The sequence below is a fragment of the Stenella coeruleoalba genome (genome assembly GCF_951394435.1).
Source record: "Stenella coeruleoalba genome assembly, chromosome: 11".
Classification (NCBI taxonomy): Eukaryota; Metazoa; Chordata; class Mammalia; order Artiodactyla; family Delphinidae; genus Stenella; species Stenella coeruleoalba.
Genome location: NC_137157.1, coordinates 34574493 through 34597962, shown reverse-complemented (window position 1 = coordinate 34597962; position 23470 = coordinate 34574493). Strand labels below are relative to the sequence as shown.

At 35.8% G+C, this 23470-nt stretch overlaps 1 long non-coding RNA gene across 2 annotated transcripts in view; it reads left to right on the top strand.

The window, feature by feature from the left end:
* The window catches only part of LOC307194888, an 81800-nt gene that overhangs the window by 7623 nt on the left and 50707 nt on the right, over positions 1 to 23470 (top strand). The window contains exons 2-5 of one of the 2 annotated variants that reach the window (XR_013830650.1): positions 8104 to 8259; positions 10493 to 10556; positions 12416 to 12580; positions 14454 to 14551. This is a non-coding gene — a long non-coding RNA (uncharacterized lncRNA). The remainder of the gene's footprint in view (positions 1 to 8103; positions 8260 to 10492; positions 10557 to 12415; positions 12581 to 14453; positions 14552 to 23470) is intronic. The other variant, XR_013830649.1, reaches the window with a different exon arrangement.

Sequence of the window (23470 nt, the reverse complement as noted above, 5' to 3'; positions counted from 1 at the left end):
CAATGTCAGCCATGTTGATGGCATAGATTAAGGCCCTAAAAGATTCTGAAATGAATATAAAAATAGTGCACTGAGTAAAATCATCCCAAGGCCACTTTTTACTCAGAACTAAAAATAAATTCTCTATTCCCTTTCCCTTCTAAGTTATGGCTGGTTATTTTGTGCAATATAGCCTATGAGACCATGAAATCAAAGTGGCGTTACAATAACCTCATGAAGACCTGCCATTGATAACGTGCTGATACTGTCCCTTATCAAATTCCCAAGGACAAATTAAGTATCAGAAATAACATTGTTTTTACTATAAAGGGAATTAAGGCCAAATATTAAATTATTTTACTTTGTGAATTCAGAGAAATTTGAAAGCTAAAATCTACCCACCCCACCCCCTCTACTTTGTGTTGTGCTTAGTCTCAGCTGGAATGTTTCTCAAAACCAAGTGGAGGGACTTCCCTGCTGGTGCAGTGGTTGAGAGTCCACCTGCCAACGCAGGGGACGTGGGTTCAAGCCCTGGTGCGGAAGGTTTGAAGATCACACATGTCGCGGAGCAACTAAGCCCTTGTGCCACAACTCCTGAGCCTGCTCTCTAGAGCCCGCGAGCCACAACTACTGAATCTGCCTGCCACAACTACTGAAACCTGCATGCCTAGAGCCCGTGCTCCACAGCAAGAGAAGCCACTGCAACGAGAAGCCCGCGCAACACAACGAAGAGTAGCCCCCATTCGCTGCAACTAGAGAAAGCCCACGTGCAGCAACGGAGACCCAACGCAGCCAAAAATAAATAAATAAATAAATAAAATTTAAAAGACAAGTGGAGTTGTGGCTTTTCTCAGCAGCTGCAGCCTGTGCTGTCTCTCCCGCCAGTTGCTTGTGGTTCCATGACATGAATTTAATGCCAAGTATTTCATAGGCTGAACATTTAAAGATTCTAAAGAATTAATCATCCTCACAAGATTATCACTGCACTGAGCAACATCCTCTAAATTCAGAAAACAAGCCAGTCTGCATTTCCTACCCCAGTCAGTCCAGACAACAAAGTGTTTTTCCCAGAATACAATTAGGGTTGCCACAGACTCGCTGCTATGTCGGTGATAGAGGGTAGGCAGACAAAGCCTTTGGCTTTAGCCTCAGCAATATCTCAGTTAATCTATAACCATCGAATGGGATTTACGACTTTGAAGTTATCCATTGAGAGTAATATCCCAAGAGCAGTTCATTTCCATACTCTGCCTATATCATACTTTTGAAGAGGACCAAATCCTGTCATCTTCCCTCAGAAAGTGGCATTTAAGTCCCTACTGCCTTCTCCATTAGTTGATACCTTCGTAGGCATGGAGACACTGGTTCGCAGTTCTAATCTGTGGTGCCTTTCCCCCTCTTTATTGAGATCTTAATTTCTGTTTCCCTCTTTAACTCTGTTTTTGGCATTTCAGTGCTGAATAGAATGCAAATTCTTTGTGTGTGCATGTGTTCATTAAATAATTCAGAACTAAGAGAATTGCTGCTAGAAAAGTGGCCATCGCATCTTCAGTTTGTTTCTGGGGAATCACCTGCAGCAGATTTTGAACTGAAGCTGCTGTAGAAACTTATGAATCTGTTTCACTAGAGAGGTGGTGAAAGCCAATATCTCGACCATTCAGTCCTCATGATGTCTTTTCCTCAGTGTTCTAATGTTCTAGCCCTTGAGTGGGTTTTCACTGTTTTCTCCACACACTAGATGGAGAGAATTCCAGTGGATTATTTCCTGATACTGTTCGTCTACTGTCTTCAGGAAGGCTCAGCTAGTGTGTACAGTTAAACCTACTTAATTTTGGCTCTTTCCTTACTATCCATGGTGAGCACTCTTTGCTGAGTCAGGTAGCCTTTTTTAGGTTTTTGGTCCAGTTATAGTTTTATTAGCATTTTCTAGTCGAGTCCATCTTGTTGTGTCCCCACAGTGAAACCATGAATTTGGGGACTGCCAAAGGCATCAACTCTTCCAACCTCGTGAACTGTTTCAGATTCTTGATTGGATAATCCTTCCCAGGAGATATTCTCCCATGTACATTATATTTAGCCAAATCTCAGACTTAAGCTAACATTGTCTCCCCTGTTTTTCTTTGTGTCATCATTCCCATGTCTTTCCTTGGAGTCCGATTTCCACACATTTTTATGGTATATTTTCTTGAGACCCAAATATTACCTGGGTACTTTGCTATACTACAGCACTTGGAATCTCAAAAAAATATTTATCGGATTATATTTAACTGACATTCAAGGTCTTCTTTTCTCAAATATGTTCAGATTTGTTTTCATATAGCTAGTACTCCAATTTTCAAAGGCGCATTCCCAATTTCTCTGATTATGGATATTATTAATACTGTTAAGAAGTCAACTCTAAACGTTTCTCTGGTTTTCCTTTTCTGTTTTGTTGTTTTGATGATCAAGTGCCTAGAACAATGAATGCCTGGCACAGGGCTGTTCCTCAATTAGTACTGACTGAATGAATGACTGATTATTTTTCATCCTTTATTCAAGATTAGTCTCTCCATGGGTTTAGTCTAGATGGAGTCATATTAAAGGCAACCAACGTACTGTCACTCTTCTAGGTCCACAGTTAAAATTTTCCACAGATACCAAGGGGAAAAGGGATGGGGTGGGAGGAATTGGGAGATTGGGACTGACACATATACACTACAATGTATAAAAAAACTAATGATAACCTACTGTATAGCACAGGGAACTCTACTTAATGCACTGCGGTGTCCTAAATGGGAGGGAAATCCAAAAGGAAGGGGATATATGTATATGTATGGCTGATTCATTTTGCTGTGCAGTAGAAGCTAACACAACATCATAAAGCAACTATACTCCAATAAAAATTAATTAAAAAAAGAAAAGAGTGGAGAGACAATAAAACATAGTGGTTAAGAGTAAAAAAAAATGTTTCCATAGAATCACTGAAATACAAGATACGATACAGCAAATAAGTGCTTTGCCTTCCTTATAGCTGTAAGGGAGTGAATACAAAAAATTCTCTTTTCGCTAGATTCTTCACTCCAGCCATGCTTGTATTCTTGGTGCTTGTTAAAGCTTCATGCCTTGCTTAAGGCCAGGGGATCTTCTATAGATATGGACACTCACCTCCATATAAAAGGACACATACCTCAATATGGGCAAAGCCACCCACAAAGTCTTCATTCAGAAAGTGGCATTTAAGGTTGTTTTTCTATTAATTTAGGCTCGGGAAACACCAATTGCCAGCTCTAATTTAAGGTGTTTTTTTCCCCTCTATATACAAATCTCAATTTTTGTTTCTTTTTTGAGCTCCTTGTTTTGGCTATCCAGGGCCAGGATAGTTGGAACCTACTAAAGTACCAACAACATTTAGAGCCACTCTGAGCAAGCCAGAATCCTTGAACTCTCTATGTCCATTAGTCTATAAAATTGTCCCCTGCCTTGTTTATTCCCAATGATTGTTCCCTTTGCAACCAGGTAACACACTTATTCATTATATATTTTCCTTACCAAACTGAAATTAAGCATTGTTTTACTATTCTGGGAAGAAGGAGAAAGAGTATAAGATAGGAGCCTCGGAATGCTTAGGGAAAATCCATAATGGAAACCAGGCTTAGGCAAGTGAATCCTATAGGATAATCCCCTTAGTTATGTCAGTATCTTGTTTGATCACCGAAATCCATCAAGTTTGCTTTATTTTCTCCATTTTTTAAAGATAAGGAATATGAGCTTTAAAACAGTAAGATAGTTTTGCAAAATTACACAGCCTATCATCGACCATAGTTTCTAAGTCTCTTATTCTCTCACTACTGAAATACTATCTGGATATGTAATTATATATAAGACCTCAATATCCCAAATACAATTCCAAAAAGCTTTTGAAATTCTGTTTATATCATCTCATCATTCCAGCGTTTTTCATGTAGGTGCTTTACCTTTAGATTATACAAACAAAGGCAAGGCTAGTATCACTGGAAACTGGAAAGAGAACTTGCCACCCTCCCCCTCTGCTTCCAGTGCTATTTTCAAATGAACTTGGGTTATTTTAAAGTTATGGTTTTCACTTTGTACTATGATATTAAACTATGGACTTCTCTGAATTATCATATTAAATGAAGGAGAGAAAAAGAAGAAAAACCAAAAATATCTAGAATTGAAAAAAATAGGTACTAAAATATGAGGAAACTAAACATTGAAACAAAAATAATAGATTCTAGGTTGGGAGAGGATCCCTGAGATACCATGATTTGCTCCCTTTATACTCACTCTCTCCCCATTTTAACTTTCTTCTCTTTTTCTAGTTTTTTCTCTCTTTACCCTGCCATATCAAGCTCCATAATACACAAAATAACTATAGGAAACACATGGAAATTCTAGAAGGATTTTGATGAAATGTAGATAGCAAGATGAATATAGATACAAAAGTTAGGTATGGTTTGGGATGTGCTTCTTTGTGAATCTCGGTGCAATTTGTTTTCAGGTAATTGGGCTCTCATATGCTTTATTAGAAGAAAACCCAACATCTCCCTCTTGAATTTCCCTCCTCTAACTATCTAAGGGCTAGTAATCTAGAAAGGATTTAGTTCCGACTTCTAGACCCCGGAGGGAGACTACTAGTTTGGAATGATTCTCCTTTGATCTGGCCCCTCCACACTGAATTGAAGCTAGCATTCCATACTATTCTATTGCTGAGATGAGACCTAGTTGACCCAGATCCCTATACAGGCCACGTGGCTCTTTGACAGAGAGCAACGTTATTCCTCAGTCTCAACTTGACCAAAGATACTAGATGCTTGTGCTCCTATGATTTCAGTCCTTATTACTGACTTCTTCAAGTTCATACACCTTAAAAATTCTGAACCACCATACTCTCACCTCCTGAGGAGCTACAATAGGGGATATAACAAGAAATGAATAAAATTTAAATAAATTATTACCCAAGCCTGTGCAATATGTGAATATGTCTCTTCTTTGTAGCCTAATAAAATTTTAATGGAAGTGGAAGTAAAATGAATACACCCACTTCAATGAGGAATATGCCTGAGGAAAGTAGAATGATGGAGTGGCAAATGTAAAGGTCAAAAATTAGGAAAGGATTTCAGCAACCTGGGCATCAGCTATACAAGAAACTTCAACAAAAACTCAACAGTAGAAGCCTAAGAACCATAAAACCGTTATTGGAAATGGTAGAAGAAAAGAATGCTGCTAATGACAAGGATTCCCTCGCAGGCCTTTCTAAGGGAGCTAACTTCAAGAATTCCAAGATAATATATGCTTCTAAGGGAAATCTGTATGTTTTCCGCCTTGCAGAAAAAAATTGTCTGTTTTCAGTGATTTCAAACTGAATTTTGAGGGGTTTTTTTTTTTTGCATTTTTGTAGGTAAAAAGGAAACTAGAAATTTATTCTTTGATGAGGCTTTTTGTTACATTTGAAATTAGTTTTAATTTTTGGTAATAACCTAAACTCATTAAGAACTGAGTGTATTAAATGGGAGGGATATTTAAGCTGTATAATACTGGTTTGGGTGAAAAATGATCTATTTCCCAAATAGATCATTCCCAAATGATCTATTTGGGAAATGGGTGATGGTGATAGCTGTACAACAATATGAATGTACTTAATTTCACTGAACTGTACACTTAAAAATGGTTAAGATAGTAAGTTTTATGTTATGTGTTTTTTACCACAATAAAATGAAATGATTTATAACTATAAATTAAGGACCAAGTAACTGAAAAGCTGGTTCTGACAGTATTTTATGTCTATAGTCCTGGTATGTTTGCTTTTATAAAGATTTTGACCTCATAGTCACTCCTCATAAAGACAGATAATTTTACCAAAAAAAAAAAAAAACCCAAACATAATGCTTAACACCCCAAGATCTAGAAAAAATTCATTCAATGGTTTAACTTTGGAAAAAAACATTAAACTAATAAATAAAAAGATGTGAAAATATACTTTTTGAAAAATTAAAGTGTGACTTTCATACAAGTCTAACATGAAAATCTGTCAAAGATTATACTCAGTTTTATTATTCAAGAGGTAGCCAGTAGGACAAGACTAATTAAAAGAAGAATTTGAGAACCACGGGTTTATATAGTCAGTCAACAGAATGTTGAAATGAATTGTCTAATAGATACAAAACTGGCTTATGTCCTATAAGGCCACAAAACTGTAACATTTGTGTTTATATATTTCTACCAAACAAAAATCTAAAAGTTCACATGTAACAGTTAACGGTTTTCAGGACTCAAATAAAATATTAAGTCAAGCACAGTGTTTACTCTTATAAAATTAAATAAGTTTTGGGTGAGCCTGTTTTCTAGACCTTAAAATATATGCAAGATTTGTAAGGAGGAAAGTCCATTCACCTGTTACATTTCAAATTTGGATAATTTTTCTTAACAAAAGCAAAGCAAAGCACAAAGAGAAGTTATGTAGAGAAGAATTAACATTAGGTTAACAGTTTAATTTGAGATTTTTTTTTCTCTTTATAATTGAACTGAGATACTAAGAAAGAACAAGGATGTTTATTATAAGTAGCAACACATCGTTTTTGCCAAATGCAAGCACAGATTTTAAGAAGACATTAACTCAAATAGAAATAGCATTCAATTCAGAATAGCACATATTCAATTCAAGCACTGGAAGTAAAAGGAGGCTAAAATTAGAAGGATATGGATAACTTTGCTTTTTTAAAGTGGCTGTCACTCATAAAGCCTTTTTTGTTTAATTGTCGAAGTTTCCCTTAGAGGTTTGCCCCATACGGAAAATCATTCAATATCAATACGGCTCATCGGGATATAAGATTCAGCATACAGGGAGCAGACAACTATGTCCTTAATTTGGTAGTTCCATGTCAGGAAATAGTTTTTTTCCCTTTTATATTCTTGTTTTCATTCCACTGAAGACTCATTTTAAATAATTACAATACCAGCCTCAGCACACAAGTAGGACCAGCTAGCCAGTCATGAACATATGTGGGCATGACTTATATGTGTTTTATAACTTACCATCACTTATTTAACAGAGTAACAGAGTACTGTGTTTTTCTCAGTGGGTTTTATGAAATATTTTCAGTACTTTATCCCTAGGACAAAGTATGTCTTTATCCACAGGATCCAAATATTTGTCCACAGAAAAGTGAGCACAATTTGAAAGCAAAATGAAATTTGAGAATGTAAGCATCAAACAATCATCATTGAAAAGTAATTCTTTAATAAAAGAAAAAGTCCTAGAGTAATTAGCAACATACATATATATATATATAACGACAACTCATTGCCATAAACTTACATAAAATAATTTTAAAGTATCAGCATATTTAATAAAGATATATCAGCAGCATTTGATTTGTAATAGACATTAAGCTATGGATATAGAAAATTCATTAGTACAAATTACTGCTCACATATCATCAGTTACATGAAGGGTCATATAAAATATTTGAGCTAGAACTTTTAAGCATATACTTAATAGTTCGCTCCCATTGCCCCCTAAGCCAACTATTCATATAACTAAATAACAAATACAAAATATATACTATCATTATTATAGCCTACATCCTCCACTTACTAACTGTATTGTGTCACCTTAAGCAAATTATTTATCCCTCTCATGCTTCATTTGCCCATCTGTGTAGTGAGATGATGTTAATAGTACGTACCTAATAACATTGGTGTGAAGTTAAAATGATTTAACAATACATATAAAGCGCTTAGTAAAGAGTCCAGTATGCTGTAATCACACAAAAATATTAGGTGATTGTATTATAATTGTAATTATTATTAATAGTAATAGTTCATGTTCTTCTTTAGTAACATGTTCTTCTTTAAAGTCTCCTATTCACATTGATCAAACTGGAACATTGAACTTGTTTTCTTAGTCCAGTTCTTTTGATAGGATTACAGAAATTCAAAGCCATTGGTGGTACAGGGTAGAAAAGTGATTTTGGTTGATTTATTTTCTGGAAGAGGGATGTGTGTGTGTGTGTGTGTGTGTGTGTGTGTGTGTGTGTGTGTGTGTGTAAACCAAGGCACATATGTATTCTAAATTTATATCACTGGTACCATCTTAGCTTTACTTTTTTGTCTTTCCTCTGTTAGCTAAAAAGAAACTTCTTTAAATGCAGTTCTCAACTGTGTACTCTGCAGTGTACATCCTACACTACCAAGTTAAGTGCTCTGGAAATCCTATGAGGCCTATATCTAACCTAGACAATTTTTTATTTATCAAAAAAGGAAGAACAAATGCACATTAAGGTATGCATTTCCTAACTTCAATCACTGGCATATTTAACACATCTTGTTAGAAAGAAATATTTTGTTACAGAATATGTTTCTATTAAACCACCTAACTGATATATCTGTTTTGTTTTACTTTTAAAAATAAATATTAGTATTATATTTTAATAAGAATAATTACTACAATTGATTAAGTGCCTACTCTGTGAAAACTCCTAAGTCTTATGTATTTTGTAATATCGTACCAATTTTACAAATGAGAAAATTGTGATTTAGAGAGGCATAGAACTTGACAAAATCCACCTGAAAGTAAAAAGTAGAGCAAGGAATTTACATCATATCAGAATGTATCCAAAGCCTAAGAACTGTCTGCACTATATTAAGAATGAACTAATTTGGGAAGGGGGGAGATATATGTTCTATGAAAGAAAAAAAATGGCCAAGAGTGGTTAAATCTACTCTATAGTGATAAGTGCTCTATTTAATTTTTTTTCTTTAGATACAAAATGTTCCTGTATGGGAATAGGATATTTAAAATATTTTATTGCAAATTTACTTTTAGTTTTACTCAATGTAAGAAAAAATTAGTATAATACGAAGTTATAACAGTCTGTGTGATTTTTTTAATATTGACAGATCAGAGAGTCTCAGAGACTACAGATACTATTTTTAATCATTTGTAACATTAAAGCTACTCAGCATCTGGAAAAAAACTTGGTTATAAAATAATGTATATAGCTGCATGGTTAGTACATCTGCCACTGAGTTGTCCTGTGGGGTTTTTTTAATCACAGCTGGAAAAAAATATATAAAATATTGCCATTAATATTAAAATTCCTACTTTAAACATTTGGGATATGTCAGTCTACACACTAAAAATAGATCGTTAAAATGAAAAAAATCAAGGAAAAGACTTGATAATAAATATTCAGATATCTCTGTGTCAAGTCTAAGGATTACTTTTATGTCTTAGTTATCCAATGAGATTCCCATACATTGCCTTTGGTTCTGCAATAGAAAATAAATAATTATGAATGAACTTAATAAATTTCTAGAATTTCAGTTAGCTACATCTAAACTTTGAATCTATCCAATATATAAACAAATGTTTCTGGAAAGAATCACAAAGAAGAATCTAATATGAAGTTGAAAGGTTGAAAAAATGCAGTCTCCCAATGTTGTATCTACATTATGTTTCTCCCTAGTGTTCTATTGCTGCTGTAACAAATTGTCATGTACTTGGTGATTTCAAAATTACAAACACGTATTTTCTTACGGTTCTGTAGGTCGGAAGTCCAACACAGGTCTCACTGGGCTAAGATGAAGGTGTCGACATAATTGCATTCCATTCTATAGTCTCTAGGGGAGAATCTATTTCCTTGCATTTTCCAGCTTCTAGAGGCTGACCACAGTCCTTGGCTAGAGTCCCCTCCCTCCATCTTCAAAGCCTGCAACCTTGCATCTCTAGCAACATTCTTCCTAGATACATCACTATCTGATTCTCCTCTGCTGCCTCCCTCTTCCACTGATAACGACTGTTGTGATTATAGGGGGTCCACCAGGATAGTCTGTCTTAAGGTCAGCAGGTTAGCAATCTGAAATCCATCTACAATCTTTATTCTTCTTTGTCATGTAAACTAGCATATTTATAGGTTCCACAGTAATCTCTGGAGGCAGCTATTCCTCTGCTTACCAAACTCCCCCACTGTTTTTACTGTATTCTAAAGTTATCAGCTACATTATTTTAGCAATATATTTACATCCTCAAGAAACTCTTGTGAAGAAGATACTATTCACTGGCTTAGCAAACAAAAATCCCAAAACCCAGGCTTCCCTGGTGGCGCAGTGGTTGAGAGTCCGCCTGCCGATGCAGGGGACACGGGTTCGTGCCCCAGTCCGGGAAGATCCCACATGCCGCGGAGCGGCTGGGCCCGTGAGCCATGGCCTCTGAGCCTGCGCGTCCGGAGCCTGTGCTCCGCAATGGGAGAGGCCACAACAGTGAGAGGCCCACGTACCGCAAAAAAAAAAAAAAAAAAAAAAAAAACCCCAAACCCCATTCTCCTTGAAGCCTCCACTGTGGAGAATGACATAGTTTGAACTTGCTTCCCCAGCCAGAATCCTGGCTAAGAGTGGCTATGTGACAGAGTTATGGCTAATAAGCCTGCCGAGAGCTTCTAGTTTCCCTTTGCTTTTGAAAGGGTCAGACCTAGCTGCTCTCATATATTATTTCTTCTCTCCACCTTGGTTGCAGATATGATTCCTGAAGATAGAAGAACCATATGGTCTGCAGGAGGAAAAGGCCAAGAGAATCACAGGTATGGCAGCCTTTAAATGGATGATCCATCAAACTAATGCCTGAAGCTGCTTATCTCAAGAGTTTCTGTCATGTGAGAAAAATCAGTACTTATTTGTTTATGTGACTATAAGTAGTTTACCCTGTTGCTTGCAGCTAAGTTGAGTATTCTGCAATTAGTAACCCAAAGTACTCCAGGAAAAATGGGTTCCAAAGTCCAACAACTTAAATAATTCTAATTTCAATTAGAGATTCATAGCACCTATATTAATTCTCCCAGAGATTTTGCAGCAAATATAATCTAATTTTAAGCCAGCATTTCCTGAACCTAAATGACTTTGAAGCAGTTTATTAAACAAAAACGACTGTAGCAATTTGTGAAACGTCGGAGTGGGAAACAGTCTTGGAAAATATTTTCCTATAAATATCAGTGTAATACACTAGCCTGTCAACAACAAAAAGCTTTTGAAGTGTATGGAAAATGCACCCTCCTGGCATTGTGTGCCATTCTTCGACTCTTCTTCTGCAAATGTTAGGAAAATTTTGACTGTAAGATGTGTTTCCCATTTTTCCATAAGTGCTTTCCTATTCAGAGTGGGTATAATCCGGCATAATTTTAAATAGATCTTTAAATTGTAAATAACTGGGGAAAAAAGAGAGCTTTCAGTTCATGTTATCTCATACCAATCTTCTCCATGTGTGATATTGGTCACTTTATTTGTTATGAGCCTTGCTCTTAATCAAAAATAAATTCCTAACTGAAGTCTGGCTAGCCTCTCTTTCATCCAAAGAAGAATTAAATAGAAGAGTAGCTCTCTAACACTCAGTATCTGTGGCAGGCCGCTGCTGAGTGAGCTTAGCTGAAAAAAACTCAACATTAACTGCTGTAACAGGGAAAGTGACACTGTGTAATGGTGATGTGATCGTTATTTATTTAGACTAAAACTGCAAAAATTGCCATTCTTTTCCAAAGTCATAACCTGATTATAACAAAATATCCAGTCTCACTGCTCCCTTTATATAGCTCTGTGACGCCAGATTACATTAAAGAACTCAAATTGATTCTTCAGAAAGAAGAAATATTTTTTTACAATTTTACTGGTTAAAAAGACACAGCAAAAATATTTCAAGTTTTTCCCTCCTGAGTGCTTGAGATGTTTTTAGCAAAAATTTTGATATCACATTGATGTCTGTGTCCCTTGGCAGCCAATAGTAATTGTTATGAGACTACTATTGGAATTTTTTCGTGGTTTCTTGACATGCTGGCAACTTATAAAGTTCATGAGAGCAACATTATGCCTTATCTTTCTTTTGTTGCCCTGTGTACATAAGTAAATTAATAACCTATAGTGAATCTCCAATAAATGATGAAGTCAGAAATCATCATGATAAGTAATAAAGAGCCTAAGGTCTACAATTAAATGTTCAAAATGGCGTTAATAAACTTCTTTTTATGAAAGTTCTGTCTGAACTTTTCCAGTCTCATAATTTTACTGACACTAGTGCTTCTCAACTATACTGCAGGAACGCGATAAAAGCTTTTGGTGCCTCACCCTGTCCTCTTTACTAGTTTATCATCCGCTATGTGCTGTGAGTACTGAAATGAATGGCTTATAATTGTGGCCTTCTCAGAAGAACTGCCCTTGGCTGAAGGGAACCAACCTGCCTGGAAACACTTGGGCAGTTTCCCCACCCCCTTCCCATTTACTGACTAATAAAATTATACAAAATTCTGTCCCTTAGTCTCAAGGTGTACAACTCTATGGGGTAATTCATTCTTTAGGAATATCCGCCACTCCCTGTCTGTACCACAGCAAAACTAGTTTGCATCCTTGCTCAGATTTTCCCCTCACCTACTTGACTTCCTTCATTCTCTTACAGGATTTTCCTGCAGAGCACTCACTCAGTACATCGTGCACGCCTGAATCTTTGTCTCAACCTCTACTTCTAGGATGTAAGAAGTGATCTCTAGAAAGCTGACTCTAGAATGGGATTGTGGAGTTGAAAATTTGGTGGCCAGCTGAAGTGAAGACCCCATCTCAGATGGTAGGTAGAAAACTGACAGTCACTGGTCTACTGTGAAACTGCAATTCTTAAAACTTCCACCTCTAGTGAATTTGACTTATCTGCGGTTGGAAAGGGGTGCACTGACATTTGATATCTGATCAATAAAATATCTCTGGTCTTTGAGAAATATGGCTATTATAGTAATGATAATAATTGAGAAATTAGATAGCTGCTGGTAAGCAACACTGGTACTTTGAAAAGAAAAAGTGGCAGACTTGGGGTGATCAAACATCAATTCCAATAATTTAATAAAAATGTGAGAGTCAGTGCTTGCTTCAGCAGTACATACAATAAAATTGGAAAGATACAGAGAAGAATAGCATGGCCCCTGTCCAAGGATGACATGCAAATTCATGAAGCACTCCATATTAAAATAAAAATGTGAGTCAGAGGCTTCCTTAGTAACATCTGATAAAACAATCATTTCCTATAATGGGAGGGCTGATCATGTTAAGAGACTAGCATAGAAGTTTATTTAAAGAACAGAAAAATATAGAAGAAGGTTGAGTACTCATCTTGGCAAATCTCTTTCATGAAATTTGGATTACAGTTATGAAGGATCCTGAGACTTGGGATGGGAACATTAGGTAGATGAACTAGAATATCTTGAGGGCCCAAGTCCCTCTGAAATTTCTAGACCTAGAAAAGTAGCACTGTATTTTATCCTCTTGCTAAAGGATAAAATATAGCCCCTTGCTTTAGGACTATATGGAACCCTCAGATGTGCTTTCCCAGGCAGTTTTCCCCCCCCACCGGAGGAAAAATACACAAGTTTTATTCATATGCGTGTGGGAGCATTCAGATGAAGAGGCTCACCGAACGTCTCGAAATAGAAGTTTATATACCAGCTTAACAGGGAAAGGGAAGGGGGAGAGAGGGCTTCTATGGGAAGAACAAATGAACCTTTTTTAGGGAAGAAAAATGGATGGTATGAAAGTTTGTGATAATGTTCGTTTATGCAATTTCTCATCCAGTGAGAATGATTGGTCTTCTCCTGCAAGCGAAGCTTCCTGAAAGAGGGGATTTATGGCAGCTTCACTTCCAAAGTTTCTGCCTTTTAGTCAGATAAGGGAAGCTCTAAGCTTTCTATATCTGCTGTATCTCAAAAGTAAATAAAATAATGTTCATACTAACTCTGGGGGCTGAGTGGGTCCCTACAAAGGGAAATGGGCTCTAAGTGAGGATCAAAACAATGTATGAGCTTTAGTGACATCTATGGTGACACTTCAGAGTCATTTAAAAAAATGTTCTGTTTCTTAGCTGTGCTCTGGGCAGGCGAGTCCCAGGCAATTTTTGTCTTCTTCAACATAGGCTCCCATAACCCCCCCTGCTTAACAGATCAAATCATAAGATAACCAACTGGAGAAATGCTAGGCCTGCTAAGAGAGGAAAGGCTACATGACAAAGAGCTGCCATAAGTCACGTAGCAACAGGAAGTGGGAGGATATGACTGGGAGCAGATCCTGAGGGAGCTGAATCAAGGGGCACAGAATATAAAGGTGAAAAACAAAGAGTTTGCCAATATGGAAACTCTTTCATGACACAAAATTTAAACCTTGACTTCGGTCCTAGTAACCAATTCGAAAATGTTTCTGAGATGTCCCTTGGACACTCTGAAATAGATTGACCACACACAGTAAAGAAGATGCTAGAACTGCCGTGGCAGATTGTGGAGAAAAATGGTCGTGCCTGAAGTGGGTATTGTAGAATGGATCTGTTATGAAAGATCGTAAACTACGCCAGCTGTCTTTCCTCAGGAGGCCTGTGACTTGTCATTTAAAGATAAAAAGGAATGCACTGTGAGTGGGCAGCAGCACTGATAAAATGTTCAGCCATGTCTCTTCATTTTTAGACTAGGATTCTTGTTACAAGATGCTGTTATAGGACTGAAATCCCTAGTAACAATGAGGATGATTAATCTCTGAATAGCAGAAGACAAGTGCAAGCAAGGTGAGTATAGTTGCCATTAATAGGAGAGCAAGGTTGAAATGGTAGTCTGTGGAGCATGACCATGCATGGCTATATACAAAGATGTATGTGGAGATGACTAAGCTAATATGGTGGTTTAGGGGTAAGAGACATAAGCAGCAAACAAGGATATATATATATATATATATATATATATATATTCATTCCAAGGAAAGTCAAAACAGTTATATTAGGTTTCAAAAGAACAACATAACAATAGTATAATTAAGTCTAGACTCTTCACTGGTAACAACCTAGCAACTTAAAACAAAATAAGATAGTTTGAAACCAAGGAATAATAGATAAATCAATAATAAGCAAGTGCAAACAAAAAGAAATACTATTAGCTAAGATTGAATTTAACTGTAATAATAATAAAGAGGATACATAAAATATGATGCAAGTGTCTAATAAAATATACAATAAACCTTTATTTTTATGTGCCATATAACATAGAAACTAATAAATTATGCAAAAATTATCCAAAAGAAAAAAGACCGTTATAACAATATAATTGTACTAAGAGACAAATTTTTCCAAATTGGAAAAATATAATAGAAAAGTAAAATCAGTAAAATCATAGCAGAATTGGGAAATATGATAAAAGTTATTGACTCTATCTAGTACTCATTAATAAGTAAATAAAGAATATGCATTATTTTTGGTATGAACATGAAATATTTATAATAGATTATCACCAAAATTATACATATTTAAAACAAGTGTCGTGCTGTTATCAGGTAACTATATTAACAGTTATCTGATAATGATCTGATAAAATTGAAAATAAATCATAAAAAGATCTTAACCATTTAGAAATGATGAAATTTATACCTATATAATCCTTGTATCCAAAAGCTGTATTTTAAAACTTTTAAGATTCAGAAAAACTGAATTCAAAAGTAAATGTATAGCCTTAATGAATTTGATAATAAATAATTAAATGAAGAAAAGGAGGAAGGAAGGAAGGAACTTCTTACTCAGCCTACAGAACATTTGAGAAAGAAATATAAAATAAACCAAAAAAATCAGAGGAAGAAATTAATATAGATTAATATAGTTAAAATGTAAAATTAATAAGTAGAAAATATAAGAAATATTTTTTTAAATATCTACAGGGTGTCTTTATTAAAAACAATTAGATTATTACTGTCCAGTAGAACTATTGATGATAGAAATTTCTATATCTCTACTGTCTAAAAAGTAGCTATATGGGACACTTGAAATGTGGTCAGTGAAACTGAGGAACTAAATTTTCAATTTTATTTAATTTTAATTAATATAAATTTAAATCTAAAGGACAGGTGACTAGTTGTTATAATGTTCAACAGCACAAATTTAGTTGAATAATTTTTCACAAGGGTAATTCAAGGAAAAAGATAAAACTTTAAAATATATTTTATGGATTAAAAAATCTATAAATAAAGTCAATGTACAAATAATAGATTTGATTTGGAAAAAAATATATTTGATGAAAAATAAAGACAAAGGATAATATCTATAGTATATAAGGAGCTTTTACAAATTGGCCAGAAAGGAATAAACAACCATACAGGAAAAAAATAGATATGAAGAAACAATTTACAAAGAATAAATAAATAAGGCCAACTGTGACACTCAAAATTCTAAGGTGGCCTCCATAATTCCCCAGCATCCCCAGGTGGAAGTGTGACTTTTTTCTAACAAATAGAATATGGCAAATGTAAAGGGATTTTTTTCACTAGAGTTAAGGTTCTTAGATGGTTAACTTTGAGTTAATGACGTAAAAGATTGTCCTGCCTGGATCTGACCTAACTTTGAAGCAGTAGAGACTAACTCTCTTCACTGCTGGTTTTGAAGAAAAAAGCTGCCATGAGGAAATGAATTCTACCAACACCTAGAGGCTGCTTGAAAACAGACCCTTCCTTAGTCAAGCCTCCAGATGAGATTGCAGCCTTGCCAACACCTAGATTTCAGCCTTGTAACATTCTAAGCAGAGAATCCTTCTGAGCCATGCCTGAACTTCTGAATCCTTTTGAGCCATGCCTGAACTTCTGAGTGAGATGGGTATTGTTTTCAGCTGCAAAGCTCCTGGTACTCTGTTATTCTGCAATAGAAAACTGATACATGAGCAAACAAAAAGATGCTGAAAATAAGTAGTGAGAAAAATGAAAACTAGAGAAACAATGAATTATTTCTATTGTGATGGTTGCATGACTGAAAATTCTTTGAAATTCTTCCCAAAGGTGGAGTCCAATTCTCCATGATATAAGCTAGCCTTAGTGACTGACTTCTAATGAATATAATGAGGTAGAAGTGATACTAATGACTCTCCTGTGCTGAGAGTTCTCCCCTGGAATGCTTGCCCTGGAGCTGAGCCACCATACTATGAAGAAGCCAAAGAGCTCTTGGAAAAGCCACACGTACTTATTCTGGCTACTAACCCCAGCTGAAATCTTAGCCAACAACTATCGTCAACTTTGCCAGATCGTGAGTGAGCAAGGTTTTGGATGATTCCCTGCACAGCCTTTAAGCAAGCCCAACTGAAGCTGAATGAGGCAGAGAAGAACAAATTCTATCAAATCAACCCACACTGCATATTCCGCAGAAGACGTTGTCAATATTTTAAGCCACTAATTTGGGGTGGTTTGTTACAAAACAATAACAGAACGTCTTTGTACTCATCTGACAGGTGAAAGTTTAAAAGAACAATAATACCTATGGCCGGTAGGGATGTTGGGAAAAAGCTAACTGTGGGGCAACAGGCAGAATTGTTCAAAAATGATTCTGAGTGCTCACTCTAATGAATGGTGAGGCAATGCCTGCACCCAAACCCTGCTTCCCACGGGCTTAAAGATTTCCAGGTGCTGGGCAGCTGGTTTTCCCAAACAAGCATAAACATCTGAAAAGGAAAATTGACCTTGCCCGGCAAAAACTAGAAAATATATTCCTCCATTTACAAGGTTGCAACAGTGAATTGTATCCCTCTCTTGGAACATTTATAGACTGTGTGTGTATTCAGCAGGCTGCTCTGGTCCTGGCAGGATTCTCTATAGGAAATAATGAGGATGGAGGGAGGATCCGTGCCTTCTTCTCCTATTGGACTCTGGTTTAGAAGTTTTCTGAAGTGTTCCTATGTGATATTGTAGAAAATGTCCTGAAGTCTAGAGCAGGGCTAGTAGCAAACATAAAGGGGCCCACCTGTATGCTACGGAGTGACAATAAAAGGTTTTCACCTTGCACAATATTTACTCAAATGTTGCTGGTGATTGTTTAAAGCAGAGGTTCAACAGTTAATAGAAAACAAACAAATGTAAATAGAAAACAAATATAAATACAATGAAAAACAAAAAGAATTAATATAATTTTAATATCTATTGATAAAAGAATAGTTGAATACATTATTGTATATCAAGAACATGGAAAATAAGAACTCCCATATATAAACATATGCATATAAATTAATTATATATCATATATACGCTTTTGGTGAAAATGAGAAATATGAAGAACTCTCTACTAGGTTGTTCATATGAAGAGGGTAGGTTCAGAGAAAAGGAAAATAAAAGTTGATTATTTTTTAAAAAATAAAAAGACATCAGAGTCACTGTGTGTCAAACTAAATAAGCATCAGTAATTTTAGCAGGCCAGAGTTTATTACCTCGAGGATATGTCACATCATGGGATTTTCAGCCTTTCCTTAGGTACTTCACAATTCCATAGCTCAAGATGGAAATAGTCACATTTTACTCATTCTATCTTTTTCATTTCTGACAAAAACTTTCAATTTTTGATGTTCAAACCAATCAGTAGAATAAAAGGCTGAATAATAGCATATTTTCTTCTAAGTCCAGGAGTCTGCATTATTCTATAACAGACACTATTTCAGAAAAGCAATGTCCTGATCAAACAATTGCTTGGTTACTACAGTTTCAAGCCCCCTGGGAAGCTGCTGGAAAGCGAGAGGAATATATTTTATCACAATTTTTGCATCTTCCTTGCATCCCAAGTGCAAGTAGAGTAAGTAAATCCCGTGAATGGTATGAAAGGAGAGAACAAATGGTATGAAAGGAGAGAACCCAACCCTAAAATGTGATTGAAAATTGGACTTGGACATTCTGACAGGTGTGAAATGATATCTCACCGTGTTTTTGATTTGCATTTCCCTGATGACTAGTGATGTTGAGCACCTTTTCACATGCCTGTTGGCTATCTGTATGCTTTCTTTGGAAAAATGCCTATTCAGGTCCTCTGCCCAGTTTTAATCTTTTTTTTTATACTGAGTCGTATAAGTTCTCTATATATTTTGGATATTAACCCCTTATCAGACATATCATTTGCAAATATCTTCTCCCATTCAGTTGGTGGACTTTTTGTCTTGTTGATGGATTCCTTTGCTATGCAAAAGCATGAAACCATAAAACTCCTAGAAGAGAAAGAGAGAACATAGGCGTAACACTCTTTGACATAAATCATAGCAATATTTTCTTAGATCAGTCTCCCAGGCAAAAGAAATAAAGAAATAAAAGCAAAAATAAACATACGGGACCAAATTAAAAGTTTTTGCTTTTATACATATATGTATATATATATAATGGAGTATTATTATTATATTTACTATATATAATATATATATATGTGCTGGAATATTAGTCATAAAAAAGAATGAAATATTGCCATTTACAGCAACATGGATGGACCTAGAGAATATTATGCTTAGTGAAATAAGTCAGACAGAGAAAGACAGATACTATATGATATCACTTATATGTGGAATTTTAAAAATAATATAAAGGAATGCATATACAAAACAGAAACAGACTCACAGACATAGGAAACAAACCTGTGGTTGCCAAAGGGGAGAGGGCGTGGGGAGGGACAAATTGTGGGTATGGGATTAGCAGATATTAACTACTATAGGTAAACAACAAGGATTTACTGTATAGCACAGGGAATTATACCCAATACCTTGTAATAACCTATAATGCAGTAGAATGTGCAAAAAATACTGAATCACTATGCAGTACACCTGAAACTAACACAATATTGTAAATCAACTATTCTTCAGTTTAAAAAAGCTTTTAAGTTTGAAAAGGTCCCTTTTGTTTATTTTTGCCCTTGTTTCCCTTGCCTAAGGAGACAGATCCAAAAAACTGTTGCTAAGACCTAAACTACTAGGTTTAAAACAACAAAGATACAAAGATATAATGTTCAGCACAGGAAATATAGCCAGTGTTTCATAATTACTTTATATGCAGCATAATCCATAAAATATCAAATTGTTGTACACCTGAAACTGATATAATACTGTACGTCAACTATACTTCAATTTTTAAAAATTGGGCTTGAAAAAATTTCCAAATTGGTGCCCATCATAAATTCTATGTATAAAACTATGAACACAAATTCCAAGTATTGAAGACCTAGTGTATATCTTCATAGTCATTAAGTAAGTTTCTAACCAAATTATTTTACCCTAAATTAAATATTCTTCTCATTTGAACTTGAGAAAGCATCCAATGTCAGTAATGACAAGTTATATTAACTAAAATTGAGGCTAAGTGATAGGTCTCTATCCCCTGTCCAACTGGTGCTGTCTCCTGCAGATGCTCCTGTGGAGGCTGGGTAACCTCTGGAAGCTGACTTTTTCTGCTACAGTCTTTGCAGTTCTTTTATTTGCATCCAGATCTTAACCCAGCTCTCCTCAGTGTCAGAGCCATCCATTTTCACTTACCTTCCCTCTGTCCTAGCTGAGAAATGGTCTTTCTTCATCATGCATTCTTCCAAATTTCTGTCTTCTGCCCTGAGTTCTTGCCTTCCTCTCCTGAAGTCCAGACTTTTACAATTTAATTACCTGTTCCTACTTTTCTGCAATAATGACCTTCATCTCAGGAAATGGATACCAAATGCCTAGTTGTTTCCTGATTTGGGGGTCACAGGAGGCAGAGCAGTGTGGCTTATGTACATTTGTAATTGAAAAGTTATATTCCATCAAAGTTAGTTAAGGATCGTGTACACAGTCATCATTTGTTAATCTGTTTCGTTAACTATGATAAACTGCTTAAGGTCAGAAGCTGTCTCAAACACCTTTGGATACTTAAGCCTTAGCATGTTGCCTGATATATTAGAAGACCTCAGTGTATGTTGGCTCTTTTTTGGTGGCTGAATAAATTTATGAGATGCCAAAATGAGAAGACACAGAGAGATGCATGTTAGGTGGGTGGTATGTGAAATTTGATCACAGACCTAGGGTGGACCACATACCTTTATACTCAGAGGAAATTCCATTTTAGCTGGTTAGCATCAATACAGAACAAAAGGCAGCTCGCTTAGACCATAGCAAACTAGAGCTGTTTTACCCAAAAGGGAAAGATAATGACCATTCCTATGCCAATACACACACACCTAGAAAGAAAATCCCACTGAGAATAAAGTTTGATTTAAAAGGAGGGAAAAATAAGGCATTAGTTGAAATAGGTTATAATAAGGCAGTTTATTAAGGGCTTAATTATCCGCACCCCCAGAGGAGGGTATGATATTATGGTGGAGGAAGAAATCATAAAACTTAGCATCAGGGATTCATCTTCTTAGGTATTAAATAGGTAATTAATCTTAACTGCAAGAGGCAATTAAGCCTCACTCAGTAAGGTGAGGATTTTTAGGCTCACAGTCAAAAGCAAAACTTCAAGCCAAAGCAGAAATAGAAAAGGCAGGAGAGCAAAATAAATGACACCTGTGAGTACTTTTCTTTTGCAAAGTACATTAATCTTTACATTGTTTCTGTATTAATCTGTATCGTTTTGGAGAAATTTAAGTTGTACTTGAGATAAAATTTTATTTTCTTTTATTTAGAAAAGTACTCTGAATTTTCTCTTATTTTGGTGATTTTTGTTTTTCTGCAGTTGCTATAGGCATAATACCGTAGATGCCAAGAGTGCACCTTTGAACATTCTACATGTAATAGAAATGTAATTTGACAATAAATCTGTAGAAATACAGGCTGGGGGAAGCATGATTAGTAGGATCCTTTATACATACCTTAAAAAGTACGTAAATTCTAAGAGAAAGTTTTTATTAAAATAAAAAGAAGCATTAATTTTTGCCCTACATAAAATATTAAGTAAATAAATTTGAAAACATTTTAACTAATATTGTAACTTGAGGAGTAAGGAGGATAGCATGAATTTGCTAGAGTAGCCATTACAAAATGCAGCACTATTTAAATCTATTTAAACCATAGACTGGTTGGTTTAAACAACAAAACTGTATTTTCTCATGGGTCTGGAGGCTGGAAGTCCAAGATCAAAGTGTCAGCAGGTTTGATTTCTCCTGAAGCCTGTCTGCTTGGCTTACAGATCTCCATTTTCTTGCTGGGTCCTCAGGGACTTCTCTCTGTACACACAGGCCCCTGGTGCCTCTCTGTAAATCCTAATCTCCCCTTCTTAGAAGGATACCAGTTAGGTTGGATTAAGACCCAGCCTAACAGCCTCATTTTAAAATAATTACCTTTTTAAAGTCCTATCTCTAAATACAGTCACATTCTGAGGTACTGGGGGTTAGGGCTTTAATAAATAAATTTTTGCAGAACACAGTTCCATTCATAATATATACATATAGCCCCCCAGAAAAGCATAAACCTTTGAGATAAAGAGAACTGAGTCAAAATTCCAGTTCTACTCTTGCTTCATGATTTGAAGCAAACTATTTAAATCCACTGAGGCTTGGATTCTTAAGCATATGTACTTGGATAAAAGTATTAACGTGGATGTTCTCCCTGACTTCTGCCAGCCCCACAGTAGGATCCTGTACTTGGATTTCAGCTCTCTTCTCACTACGACACACCTACATACTCCTATCGCCCCAGGTGAGTCAGTCTTTGCGAGACCAATTTCTGGATTTCTTGTCTGTAAAATGGGAACTATAGAGTACTTCAGAGGTTGTGAAGATTAAACAATTGAATACAAGAAAACTTCATACAAAAATGCCTAGCCAAGGGAAAGCACTACATATAAAAGATAGGAATTACTATTATGGCTATTAAATACCAGAGATAATATATACAAAGTACATGTGCCAGAGCTTGGTGCACAGTAAGGTTACATTACAAAATAGTTACTTGTATTATTACTAGTGTTTACTACAAGTGTCTGTTTATAACTACTGCTACTATTATAGTCATTATTTTAATTACTGCTATTACTATTATCATCCACTGCTGTTAATATTTTTACTGAAATGACTGATCTTTCTAAAATTCTAAAATTCAAGTTGGAAAAAATGTTACTCCCCTGATTTAAACGTTTTAGTGACTGCCAATTGCTTTTAGGACAAAGCACAGAGTCTTATATGGCTCATAATTTTCTGAAGACTCTAACCCCTCTGAGCCTCATCCCTAGCCATTTCCTACCTGCCACAATGTAGCCGCACAAATAATATTTCAGTTCCTTCCACAGCAACAAAAGCACTTACCATGGACCTGCCTACTGTGATAGAAGCACAGGGACTAGAGCTGTGGGGGAAACAAGATCCCTGTACTCAGGAAGCATGTATTCAGGAAGGAGGGGATTGTGGAGTCAAATAATAAGCAAGTAAACATATTAGCCAGTGAAACATGCTTTGAAGAAAGTCAAATACAAATACAAGAAAGAGACTGAATGGTGGACAGCTTGGGATGGATTGCATAGGAAAGATTTCGCTGAGGAAATGATATTTAAGGTGAGATATGAATGAGAAAAAGAAGTAAGGTGAACATTCCAGGCAGAGGGAAGACCACATGTAAAAGCTCTAAGATGAGAATGCACTTTGTGAATTCATTAAACTGACAAAAACATGGAGTGACTAGGGCCCACTGTGCACAGTTGAGAGAATCAAAAGATGAGATCTAGAGGTTAGGAGCAGCCAGATCCTTCAGGAGCTAACCTG